Below are 13,056 nucleotides of genomic sequence, written 5' to 3' on the forward strand. Positions count from 1 at the left end.
TGCTATCCAAAAGTCTACAAGCAATAAATGCTGGAGAAGGTGTGGAGAAAAGGGAACCCTCTTACACTCTTGGTGGGAATGCAAACTAGTACAGCCACTATGGAGAACAGTGTGGAGATTTCTTAAAAAACTGGAAATAGAACTGCCATATGACCCAGCAATACCACTTCTGGGCATACACACTAAGGAAACCAGATCTGAAAGAGACACATGCACCCCAGTGTTCATCGCAGCACTGTTTATAATAGCCATGACATGGAAGCAACCTAGATGCCCATCAGCAGACGAATGGATAAGGAAGCTGTGGTAAATATACACCGTGGAATATTACTCAGCCGTTAAAAAGAATTCATTTGAATCAGTTCTAATGAGATGGATGAAACTGGAGCCCATTATACAGAGTGAAGTAAGCCAGAAAGATAAAGAACATTACAGCATACTAACACATATATATGGAATTTAGAAAGATGGTAATGATAACCCTATATGCAAAACAGAAAAAGAGATACAGAAGTACAGAACAGACTTTTTAACTCTGTGGGAGAAGGTGAGGGCGGGATGTTTCAAAAGAACAGCATGTATACTATCTATGGTGAAACAGATCACCAGCCCAGGTGGATGCATGAGACAAGTGCTCGGGCCTGGTGCACTGGGAAGACCCAGAGGAATCGGGTGGAGAGGGAGGTGGGAGGGGGGATCGGGATGGGGAATACGTGTAACTCCATGGCTGATTCATGCTTCATGTATTGACAAAAACCCACTACAATATTGTAAAGAAATTAGCCTCCAACTAATAAAAATAAATGAAAAAAAAAAACCCACTCTAAAAAAAAAAAAAAATAAAATGAAATAACTTGGCCTCAATTTCTACTTATGATGGCTCAAGACTTAAATTAGAAGTTTTAAATTCTAAGATACTGCAATCATATGACAAAGACTGTACAAAAAACTGAGAGCAGAAAAACATGGCAATCCCATGACAGAGATGCAGAAGGGAATAAGAAATAGTGAGCAATAAACTAATTCTAGAACAAAGCAAGTGAACACTTAGACTTTCAGTGATATTTCTCAGGTTTGACAAGAAGGTGGTAAGAAGAATCTGAAAGTTGGCTACTTCTCTATCAAATAGGGTTGCCTTTGGAAGTATATTTAGCCTTATTACATACATATAGGTTTCTCTTAATACTGTTCTTTTCCCACTGACATGACACCTTGTAAACAAATAATACAGGAGTTTTGGGGACAGGCAGCTTTAAGGACTACAGTTCTGGTTTTCCATATTTCCTTGGGATTTTCCCATGACCTCCAGTATGAACTGCAAAATGTTTGATTCACTGTAATCCCAAGGCTGGAACATTCTTGCAGAACCTTCAGGGTTTAATTTGGTAAAAATTACACTTGGGATTTTTCCAAGGAAGCCAGTTGACATTTGCCTTGAAGATTGGCAGAAAACTATCTGCTCCAAATTCTCTTGGAATTCAGATCACTCTTGGGGTGCTGGGATCAAAGCCAGGTACAGTTCAATGTTCCCCTATCAAACACCATCTAAAATAATGGAGGAGACAGGGATTTCAGAGATTGAACTGTCAGAGTTCAGACAGTGAACTAGGTAGGATTCAGAGAATAGAGACATTTCTAAACCAATGTAAAATCTAAGATAATAACCAGTTGGGGTTTATTTCTGGGAGATTCCTGGAATGGAGGCTGATCTGCACACAAAGCAAAATTCCACCATGCAGGTGTTTGATGTATAGTACTTGGATCTCTGTGATACTTCTTCCCGAACTTTGGTAAAAGTGTTAGGAATTCCACTCAGTTCTTACTGTTCTATTTTAATGCTGAGTCCTCAAAAAGACTACCTCTTTCTTCCCTCAAGGAATAGGATCTATCAGTTCGGTAGCCTGAAACACAAAGGCAAGTAAAGTTCTACTGGAGAGGGCTGGAGGTCATACTACCAATGTATGTTAATCATGATGATTTCAAATCTGTGAAACAGACACAAGAGATCTAAGTTCTATCTCACTCGTATTTACAGCTCCAGTAGCAGTCATGTTAAGGCATTTCTAGTTGTCACCATGTGTTTGTGTGTTATGGGGGAGGAGTGCAGAGAATTGTCCCCCCAAATAATAATCTTACTGAGAAACACCGAACGCCTTACACAAATGTTTGTGGTAGAATGTGTGAGAGGTCTGAGAGGTTTCATTTACTTTCTCTTGAAAATCCTTTCACTTTATTTCACAGGCTGTTAGAGAGTTTAGAAGCCACTTATTCCAATTTGACATTCCAATTTGACATCAGCCTTAGGAACTTAAAACTGCAACACAGACCCGTGCTAGACCAACAGGGCTCCTTTAGTCTAGGAGCAAAACCTTCCATACTTCTTGGAAAAAACTTTTCTTAGATGGTCCCAAATTTTGCCTCCTCATTTCCCAGAGTGCCACAGATCCCAGATTTCCCATAGTTGTCAAGAAAACCCTTGACAACGCCCTGTAAGTCTATGTCTCTCACTACTTATATACACTTGAAGAATTCTTTTAAAACTTTCATAGGATTAATGTATCATGGAAATTAAAACCAGGTAACCTTAAGGGATATAACTTTGAACACCTGAAGTGAGCCCACCTTCACCCCATCTCTTCAAATGGCATCTCTCAACTGTGGGAGGCACAGGTTCAATCCCTAGGTCGGAAAGATCCCCTGGAGAAGGAAATGGCAACCCACTCCTGTATTCTTGCCTGGGAAATCCCATGGACTGAGGAGTCTGGAGGACTCCAGTGAATTGGATAGCAAAGAGTCAGACACGACTGGGTGGTTACACATGCAGTTGCTGTTGGCTATAGATGGACTTCTTACCTAATTGAAGAGAAGATGCTCCTCCAGGTTGAAGACTATCAAAAACCGTAAAGTCAAAAGATAAATTAGTATCTGAAAACACACCTAAAGGGGAAGAAATCTCATTTTTGCATGTCTTATTATTTGTGCAGTAATAATACTGCAGTACAAATAGTAAAATTTGTATAGTGTTTTACAGTTTAAATGTTTATATATTATTCCCACAGCACTTAAAACATCCTCAGTCAACAGGAATCTGTAGAAAGTTATTTCACTTGAATAGAAAGAGGCTCTTTATCCTCCATTACAGCTAAAATCAGTCACTTGTTCAAACACAATACAATCATAGTTTCAACAACTCCTAGGATTCAGAGTAGATAATACCTAATGGAACCTGATGTTATTCAAGAGCACATTTATGCACCCACGTCCTCAACCACTCATCAAGAATTTTTCAAGAATCTCTTAATCAAATGGTACAAACTGTGTAATATACTTGAAAGTTGAGAAGGGAAGCATTTAATTTGGATAGTGTTGTTTTCCTTTCTTTGATGCTTCAGCTTTTTCTTAATCCTCATCTACTTCTCAAGTCACTTCTGAATAGCTTCTATTCCCACCATGCCAGTGAAATATTCTTGCATAGATCCACAATGACCTCACATTTATCAATGCTAAATAATCCTCATTTAATCACTTGTTTGTGATTAATACTGCTATGTGCTCCTTAAAAGTTTTTTTTCTTCCACCAACTACAAGTATACTTTGATTTTCCTTCTGTACTTTGGCACTCTTTTACAGGCTCACTTTCTCTGCCTAATTTTTAAATGTCTAGGTGTCTGTTGGGTTTCCCTGCTGGCTGCCTGCAATGCAGCCAGAATCTGCCTGCAATGCCGGAGACCCAGGTTCAATCCCTGGGTTGGGAAGATCCCCTGGAGGGGGGAATGGCAACCCACTCCAGTATTCTTGCCTTGAGAATTCCGTGGACAGAGGAACCTGGTGGGCTATTGTCCATGGGGTTGCAAAGAGTTGGACACGGCTGAGTGACTAACACTCTGTCACTCTCGGGTGTCTGTTAGGGGAGGTCATTGAAAGGCCCTGACCTGGTGGTTGACCTGGAAGCTGGACCCAGGCAATTAGAGGCTCCTCACTCCCTCCTCTATGTTTAGTAGGTTTACATTCCTGGCTTCCAGAAGTTGCCCCCACAGACATAGCCTTGAGACAGTGATGTGGTGTTGAGACTATCTGGATGGAACACATGACTGAACGCAGTGAAAGAATCTATACGAACATTTAAGATTTGACAGACAGGGGAAGAGAGGCTGTCTTGTGGCTGCCCAGGACAAGCATCCTAAATAAGTTCCCTTGGTTGTTAAACCCACCACCTGCCACCTGGACTGGTCCACCTCTTTGTTTCTCCCTGCCCTCCACACAGGGGATCAGCTTCCGATCACATCCAGGTAGCTTCCTAGGTTGTGGAGCCACAATTCTCCAGGAAACCACAGTCTTTGCTCATTTCTTCTCACTCAACAAGTAGGTGTCAGGGGTAGGACAAGGGAGCTTATAATAAAATCATTTGTGTGACTTTTTTCAAACTGTACTCAACTTCTTCACAAAATTTTAATGTGGTCTCAATGGCAAGTGACCCCAAAGTCTGAATGGACTATCACAATGAGCCACTAGTACTGATTAGACTGTGTTTCTACAGAATCCATGAGGGAAGGAGGGGAAGAGAAAAAGAAAATTATTATTTAACACTTCTTTCCAAGTGAGTGCATAAGTTCTTATTACTACAATCACTGTCTATGTAATTCGTTTCTCCTGATTTTTAAACTGTATTGAAAAATTGAACCCAAACACCCAACAAAGCTCTCATGTTCAAGACATCTAAAACTGATCATGCCATCTTCTCCACCAAATCTCCCACTCACCTGCCTTTCAGGAGCAGAAACGTGGAAGACAACTTTTACTCCTCTCTCCCCCATATCTCCTTCAATTCCAAGATCTAATTAGTCAACAGCCTATATTTCATTCAAACTTTCTCCTTCCTCTGTTTCCACTCCCCCACCCACTGCCTTACCCTGATTTAGTCTCTCACTTCTCATGGATTCCTACAACAGCCTCTCAACTTGTCTTCCTGCCTCCCAGCTCACCCTTACCCAATCCATTCTCTGCCCTGATGCCATGTAGGTCTTTATAAATCAGAAATATGATCACTTCATTTAGCAAATTATCAATCTTTCAGTGGCTTTCAAATGATTTTAAGATACAAATGCAAAGCGTTAAGCACAGCAAGTAAGACCCTCAGCGCCTGATTCTCTCTCTGATCTTCTCTCTGCTCTCTCCCTCACGCTGCTCTCCAGCCTCTGACATTCCTGTGGTTCCCTAACTTTCCCACAGCCTAACCTCCCACTCTCAGCCCGGAACACTTTTCCTTGTTGCCGTCCCCTCTTCTCTCTCCCTCCTGTGACTCACCACACTTGAGAAATTCTTCATCGTCCTTCCACACACTGTTTCGTTTTGACTCTTTCAGCAATCCTTTCCTCACCCTCAGCCTCCATGAATCTGAGGTATTTATCCCTTTAAAGTGCTTTCCACTATTATAGCAATTATTATAGTGAATTAATTTTTTTACTTTTCTGATTATCAAAAATGTCATTTCATATTAAGAATGAGTAAAAATATTTTAAAAATCATTAAAAAAATAACCCATAATCCCACTTCCCAGAGATAACCACCATTCATATTCTTATGGTTTTACCTACACACACACACACACACACACATAGTACAGAGATCAGAAAACTATGGCCCACAGTCCAAATCCAGCCTGTCATGTTTTCACATGGTCTGCAAGCTAAGAACAGGCTTCATATTTTTTAAATGGTTGAAAATGAAAATTTTAAAACTACTATTGATATTTCCTGACACATGAAAACTATACAAAATTCAAATTTCAATGTCCATAAATAAATTTTTATTGACAACCATGCCCAATTGTTTATGCACTGTCTGTGGCTGTTTTCACATTAAAATAGCAGAGTTTTAATAGTTTCAACTCTCAAATTCATATGACCCACAAAGCCTAAAATGTTAACCAATGTGACATATTACTGGAAAATGTTTGCTCACCTCTAATGTAGAAAGTTATGTGCTGTTTTTCTGCTTAACATTACGAGTTCTTTCAATATTTTCTATAAGTATTATGTTTTGTTGTTTTTGTTGTTCAGTTGCTCAGTCGTGTCCAACCCTGTGACCCCATGGACTGCAGCACGCCAGGCTTCCCTGTCCTTCACCATCTCCTCGAGTTTGCTCAAACTCATGTCCATTGAGTTGGTGATATCATCCAACCATTTCATCCTCTGTCTTCCCCTTCTCCTCCTGCCTTCAATTTTACCCAGCATCAGGGTCTTTTCTAATGAGTCAGCTCTTTCCATCAGGTGGCCAAAGTAATGGAGCAAAGTATTATTATGTTTAGGGGTTGTCTAATACCCATTAGTGGGGTGCCATAATTTAAGTATCCTCCTATTGTTAAATATTAAACCTTGCCTCCATTTTTAACTATTGTAAAAAATATCAGGCTGAGTCAATTCCAACATTCTTCATTTCATTTGACTTCTTCATCCTTTCATATAAATCTTTGTGGCTCTTTTTTATTTCCCCAAAATAAATTCCTAAGAGTGGAATGATTGGCTTAAAGGTTATCCCACTTTTTCAATGCTCTTGATTCAATTGCTAAAGTTGTTCTCTAGAAGGTTTGTACCAACTGACTAGCACCATTACAATATATAACGACTGTCTTTCTATATATCTGACTTCCCACTAAACCTTGAGGACAGGACTTTTTAAACTCCCAGTATACGGCAGAGTACAAGACTTCTAGGAAGCACATAGTGGATGTATGAGGAGTGTGTAGCCAGGCCCATTTCCAGTATAGTAGAGCAGTGTTTCTCAATCGTGAGAACTCAGAACTCAAAAAAAAAGGTTGGTGGACTCCCAGTTTGAAAAATCACTTGAAAAAAAAAAAAAGCCAAACTACCTCTTTAGAGACACCGCATGAAAAATACAAGTGTAAGCTCTGAAGTTTAGCTACTTAAATATCTTAAGATCATCCCATTAAAAACCTGTAATAATTTAGGTTCACAGGCTCTCTGAGAATGTATCTCTAAATTCCTAGTGATCTGAGAAGCACGATTTGAGAAACAACGTGACAGAGGAGATAGGATGGTGAGTGGGGCCTTGGGGGAGGCACCTACCTGTCAAATGTGTAGCTGCAGTGACAGCAAACTGCCCAGAGATGCTCCCTGCTGACAAGCTGTGTGGTCAATACCTTCCAACCAACAAGAAACCACTTTGGCCCACTCAGTCTTGTGGTGGTACCACTTGGGGAAGGTAAAATGTGGGGAAAGCTTCAAGTGGGGAAAAACCATAGGATTGAACCAGAAAGATTGGGAGAGTATGTTTAAAAAGGGGAGAGATGTGCTGGATAACAAAACATCTGGATATTAGGAAACCTCAAGAACAGAGGCGAATGTGGTAGGGTTAACAGAGTCCAGAAATGAAGTCATCCCAGAGTTTGATGCAGGAAGGTTGAAGGTTAAGGACAGGGTAATGGATGGTGTGAAGCTCCTAGGAAGCATCAACAACACATCAGACTGATATGTTTCACAAACATAAAGAGTACTTGATATTATTCTTGTGGAATCACAATAGCTATGAAGTATATGCTGCCAGGAAACAAGTGAAAATTTCAGCAATTATTCTGATAATTTGACTGATGCATTTAGTCAATCTGGAAAATGAGATGAAGATTTTTTTTGCTCAGGGCTTGCTTCTGGAATAATTATTTCAACTATCTATTTTAATATTTCTTGATGAAATTTAAAAATTTACTTCTCACAGGAGGAAACAAGCTTTGCTCACGAAGAAAATTTTGAGGTACTATCCTGCCTTTCAGGCTCAAAGATGATGTTTTTCTCATCAACAAAAACTCATAAAATTGAGGTGTTATTACACTGGTGGTGATGTACTGGCCACAGTATACAATAAGAATGCTTCATTTGTGATGCAAGGTATGCAGTATGACATAGTGAATTAAGACACAGAAGCTGTGGTCCACATTTTAGATTCACTTTAGCAGCTCTGCACATTTTAAAAGCTAATTTTTCTCATTAAGTCTTGGCCTATTGTAAAATGGGAACAATAATACCATCTATCTTATAAGGTTTTATGAGGATTGAACAAAGTAACACATGGAAGCTCTTAGTACAGTGCCTGGTATATAGTAAGCATTCAATAAATGTTTGAAATGAGTCTGAAATCCATGTTTAAGAATGGAATGTTGCATTCTGGGATTTGTAGTTCCTGTTGGCTGAAGGCTATATTCAATAAATGTGAGCTATTATTTTAATTACATTACTAGTATGAGAAGTGAAAGTGAAGTCGCTTAGTCGTGTCCGACTCTTAGCAACCCCATGAACTGCAGCCTACCAGGTTCCTCCTGGGTCGGGAAGATCCCCTGGAGAAGGAACTGGCAACCCACTCCAGTACTCTGGCCTGGAAAATCCCATGGATAGAGGAACCTGGTAGGCTGTAATTATTTTAATTACATTACTAGTATAATTATTGCATATTTATAAAAACATTGGCTGGAGAACACATTGAGGTCCTTGCAGGAATAAACAAAATGACTTCAAACCTTTAATAGAAAATGATTTCCAATTAGAAGTGCCTACATGAATGCCAATCTATAGCCTTCACTAATAATTTCAGAACAAATAAAAGTCCCAAATATATTAATAAGATATTTAAATCTGAGTCCAAATAACAGTAAGCTACTTCCAAGGAACAACTATGTTAGAAAGAATTGCTTTTAGAGCATTTTAGAAAGAATTGCTCCTCCAGAAAAATTCTTAATTGATTATTTTGTCCTTAAATTTTACACTAGTTCACTATGGTGAAATGGCTATTTTTTTAATGTATGAAAATAATTGTATCACATATACAGATGAGGTGGGCAGTACCTCAAATATTTTGCTTCTTAAAATTGAATATAGAAATGTACCAAACCTGACAAAGGTCTATGTTTAGTAAAGTTCAAGTGAGCATTTTGGACTTCATGGTAGGTAAATCTTATTATCTCATCAAACTGAGTCTGAAATCTATGTTTAAGAATGGAATGTTGTATTCTGGGATTTGTAGTTCCTACTGGCTGAGGGCTATATGAATGACTAGGAAGACATCAACATATTCCTTTTTAAGCCTCTGTGAGGCATGCCTCACTAAAATGAAGTAAACACATGTGAAATTAAACATGTTCTGTGATTATCACAACCACATTTCCCATGCTGATATAAAATGCATTCTAAATCAAAGTTTATAGTGGTCTCCTGCTATTTCTTCTAACGCAAAGAACTGTCCTCACCAATTTGTTTCAAAACTCATCGTACAATTCATACTAATGACTAATTTGTTAAGAATTGCCATTTGCTGATGGGTGAATTATGTTTATATATAAATATAACAGTCTTTGAATTAATAAATATTATAGTTTACTGTCAATCTAATTCTAATTCTACTGCCAAGCATTTTTGTTATTAGATCACATTTCAGAGTCAGGATTAAGATATCACCTGAAATTTCTTGCCTACAAATGAGATCTGAATATCAATTTTCTAATGTTTTCTTGAAAACACACCACATGCTCTCTATCAGGTAATCTAAAATACATCCTAAGTATCAGTTCAGTTCAGCTCAGTCACTCAGTTGTGTCCGGCTCTTTGTGACCCCATGAATCACAGCATGCCAGGCCTTCCTGTCCATCACCAACTCCCAGAGTTTACTCAAACTCTTGTCCATCGAGTCAGTGATGCCATCCAGCTATCTCATCCTCTCGTCCCCTTCTCCCCCTGCCCCCAATCCCTCCCAGCATCTAAGTATAGAAGAGCATAAAATCTAGTTTTAAAAGCTGAAGAATTTCTTTTGGCTTCTTGAGAGTGTGAAATTACCAAACATACAAAAATTCAGAGAATATTTTAGGATAGTCTATTTAAACCAAAAATAGAACAAAACAAGTTAACCCCAAAGTGGGATGTATTTAGAGATTGCTTACATATAGGATTTATCTATGGAAAAAATATAACAATAAGAAAAAAGTAATATTGCAATGAATTATAATTATATATATAATACATATTATATATATATATAATAATGCACAGCACACTGCACTCTATAAAGAACTTTTGTTACCAGAGATAACAGATAATAATACAAGAGGAATGGGATGTTTGTTTCCCATCCTTACCCTGATTCAATACAGTATATGTTTCTTAATACAAGATACTTCCCTGGGATACTCTGCACTTTCCTATCTTCCAGATGAGGCAACACCTCATTTCCCTCCTCTCTGTAACCCCAGAGAAAATACACTTCCACCAGCCACAAGGAAACCCACCATCTATCAACTACCCAGTATCGCCATTACTGAGCCTCGCTCTTAGGCAGCTCCAAGGCTGCCCTTGAAGGATCTCTGCCTGAAATAAAGCTCTGTGGCCTTCTTCTCTGTCTCCCTTATATCAATTCCTTGGCCAGAATTCTGCCCCAATTTCCCTGAACAAAGTCCAGCTTGTTTATCTGAGTTTCTTTTTTTTTTGCACCTGTTGGCCACTTGTATGTCTTTATTATAGAAATGTCTATTGGAGGGAGGAGCCAAGATGGCGGAGGAGTAGGACGGGGAGACCACTTTCTCTCCTACAAATTCATCAAAAGAATAACTGAAAGCAGAGCAAACTTCACAAAACAACTTCTGATCGCTAGCTGAGGTCATCAGGAGCCCAGAAAAGCAGACCATTGTCTTCAAAAGGAGGTAGGACAAAATATAAAAGATAAAAAGTGAGACAAAAGAGCTAAGGACGGAGATCCGTCCCGGGAAGGGAGTCTTAGGCGGCATTGCTTGGGGTAGGGTCCGGGCCTGAGTGCCCTGAGGACAATCGGAGGGAGCTTCTGTGAGTTGCCAACTTGAACTGTGGGAGACCAAAAGAGAGAGAGTAAATTAACCGCCCGAACACACTGTCGGCTGTTCGCAGAACAAAGAGACCCGAGAGGGTCCAGAGAGGAGCTCGCAGGCTGCGGACCGGCCCAGCCCCGCCGGAGGCAGGAGGCAGGGGGAAGGGGAAGGTCGCGGCGAGACACAGGGCGCAGGCACCCGACCGGCGCGGGCGGGGACTGGGGCTGGGGATGCGGAGGGCGGAAGGCGCGCGCACCCGACTGGCGCCAGGGGAAACTGAGACTGGGTCCACGGAAGGGAGTGGGCGCGCCACACCTGGGGAGAGTGCGCCCACCAAGCCCCTCGCTGCCTGGACCGCTCTGACGGGGAAGGCACAGAGAGCAGGCGCAGCTTTTCGTTCCGCGCTTTTGTGGAACACCCGAGGGCTGGAACCTCGCGCAGCGCGGGGCGCGCTCCATATAGAACAGCCGGGAGCCTGAGCAGCGCAGACGGAGAAAGCAGCGTCAGCCCCTCCCCGCGGCGCCAGCCCCTCCCCGCGGGCACCAGCCCCTCCCCGCGGCACCAGCCCCTCCCGGCAGAGCGATGGAAATAGCTACCTGAATAAGAGTCCACTTCCGCCCGCCTGTGTCAGGGCGGAAATGAGGCTCTGAAGAGACCGGCAAACAGAAGTCAAATAAACAAAGGGAACCGCTTCAGAAGGGACTGGTGCAACAGATTAAAATCCCTCTAGAAAACACCGGCTACACCGGAAGGGGCCTGTAGATACCGAGAAGTGTAAGCTGGAACGAGGAGCTATCTGAAACTGAGCTGAACCCACACTGACCGCAACAGCTCCAGAGAAACTCCTAGATATAATTTTACTTTTTTCTTTTTCTTTTTTTAATTTATTTTTTTTTTTTTATTTTTTTCTCTTTTATTTTCCTTTAAAATCCCCTATTACTCCCCCATTACTCCTTAACTTTCATTTTCATAGATTTTTACGAATTTTTTAATTAGGGGAAAAAAATTTTTTTTTTTGTTTCTCTTTCTCTTGTTTTTTCTTTTTCTTTTTTTTTTCTTTTTTCTTCTTTTTTTTCTTTCCTTTTTCTCTTCTATTTTCCTTTTTCTCTTATTTCTTTTAAAGTCCTCTAGTACTCCTCTACTACTCCTTAATTTTCATTTTCAATACACTATAACCTTACCAAAAAAAAAAAAGAAGAGAAGCCCTATTTTAAACTGAAGATTATTCTCTCCCAATCTTGACTCTCTGTTTTCTACCTCAGAACACCTCTATTTCCTCCTTTCCCCTTCTCTTCCCAATCCAATTCTGTGAATCTTTGTAGGTGACTGGGCTACAGAGAACACTCTGGGAACAGACAGCTGCGTAGATCTGTCTCTCTCCTCTTGAGTCCCCCTTTTTCTCCTCCTGTTCATCTCTATCTCCCTCCTCCCTCTCCTCTTCTTCATGTAACTCTGTGAACCTCTCTGGGTGTCCCTAACGGTGGAGAATCTTTTCGCCATTAACCTAGAAGTTTTATTATCAGTGCTGTATAGTTGGAGAATGTCTGAGACTACATGGAAGAATAAACTGAAATCCAGAGGCAGGAGACTTAAGCCCAAAACCTGAGAACACCAGAAAACTCCTGACTACAGGGAACATTAAATAATAAGAGATCACCCAAAAGCCTCCATACCTACACTGAAACCAACCACCACCCAAGAGCCAATATGTTCCAGAGCAAGACATACCACACAAATTCTCCAGCAACTCAGGAACATAGCCCTGAGTGTCAATATACAGGCTGCCCAAAGTCACACCAAACACATAGACCCATCTCAAAACTCACTACTGGACACTCCATTGCACTCCAGAGAGAAGAAATCCAGTTCCACACACCAGAACACCGACACAAGCTTCCCTAACCAGGAAACCTTGACAAGCCAATCGTCCAACCCCACCCACTGAGAGAAACCTCCACAATAAAAAGGAACCACAGACCACCAGAACACAGAAAGGCCACTGCAAACACAGCAATCTAAACAAGATGAAAAGGCAGAGAAATACCCAGCAGGTAAAGGAACATGAAAAATTCCTGCCAAGCCAAACGAAAGAGGAGGAAATAGGGAATCTACCTGAAAAAAATTTAGAATCATGATAATAAAAATGATCCAAAATCTTGAAAACAAAATGTAGTTACAGATAAATAGCCTGGAGACAAAGATTGAGAAGATGCAAGAAA

The 13,056-nt window shown here is 40.6% G+C and overlaps 1 protein-coding gene across 6 annotated transcripts in view; it reads right to left on the reverse strand.

Annotated features, from left to right (window-relative positions):
- CCDC141 (coiled-coil domain containing 141) overlaps positions 1-13,056 on the reverse strand; it is a 241,259-nt gene that overhangs the window by 173,988 nt on the left and 54,215 nt on the right. The window contains exon 1 of one of the 6 annotated variants that reach the window (XM_043488050.1): positions 5,064-5,186. The exons of the other annotated variants lie outside the window; for them this stretch is intronic. The gene's annotated coding sequence lies outside the window, so the exon portion shown is untranslated. Of the gene's footprint in view, positions 1-5,063; positions 5,187-13,056 lie in introns of those variants that run through there. 6 annotated transcript variants of the gene reach the window in all.

This window comes from Cervus canadensis, chromosome 15, assembly GCF_019320065.1.
Source record: "Cervus canadensis isolate Bull #8, Minnesota chromosome 15, ASM1932006v1, whole genome shotgun sequence".
NCBI lineage: Eukaryota > Metazoa > Chordata > Mammalia > Artiodactyla > Cervidae > Cervus > Cervus canadensis.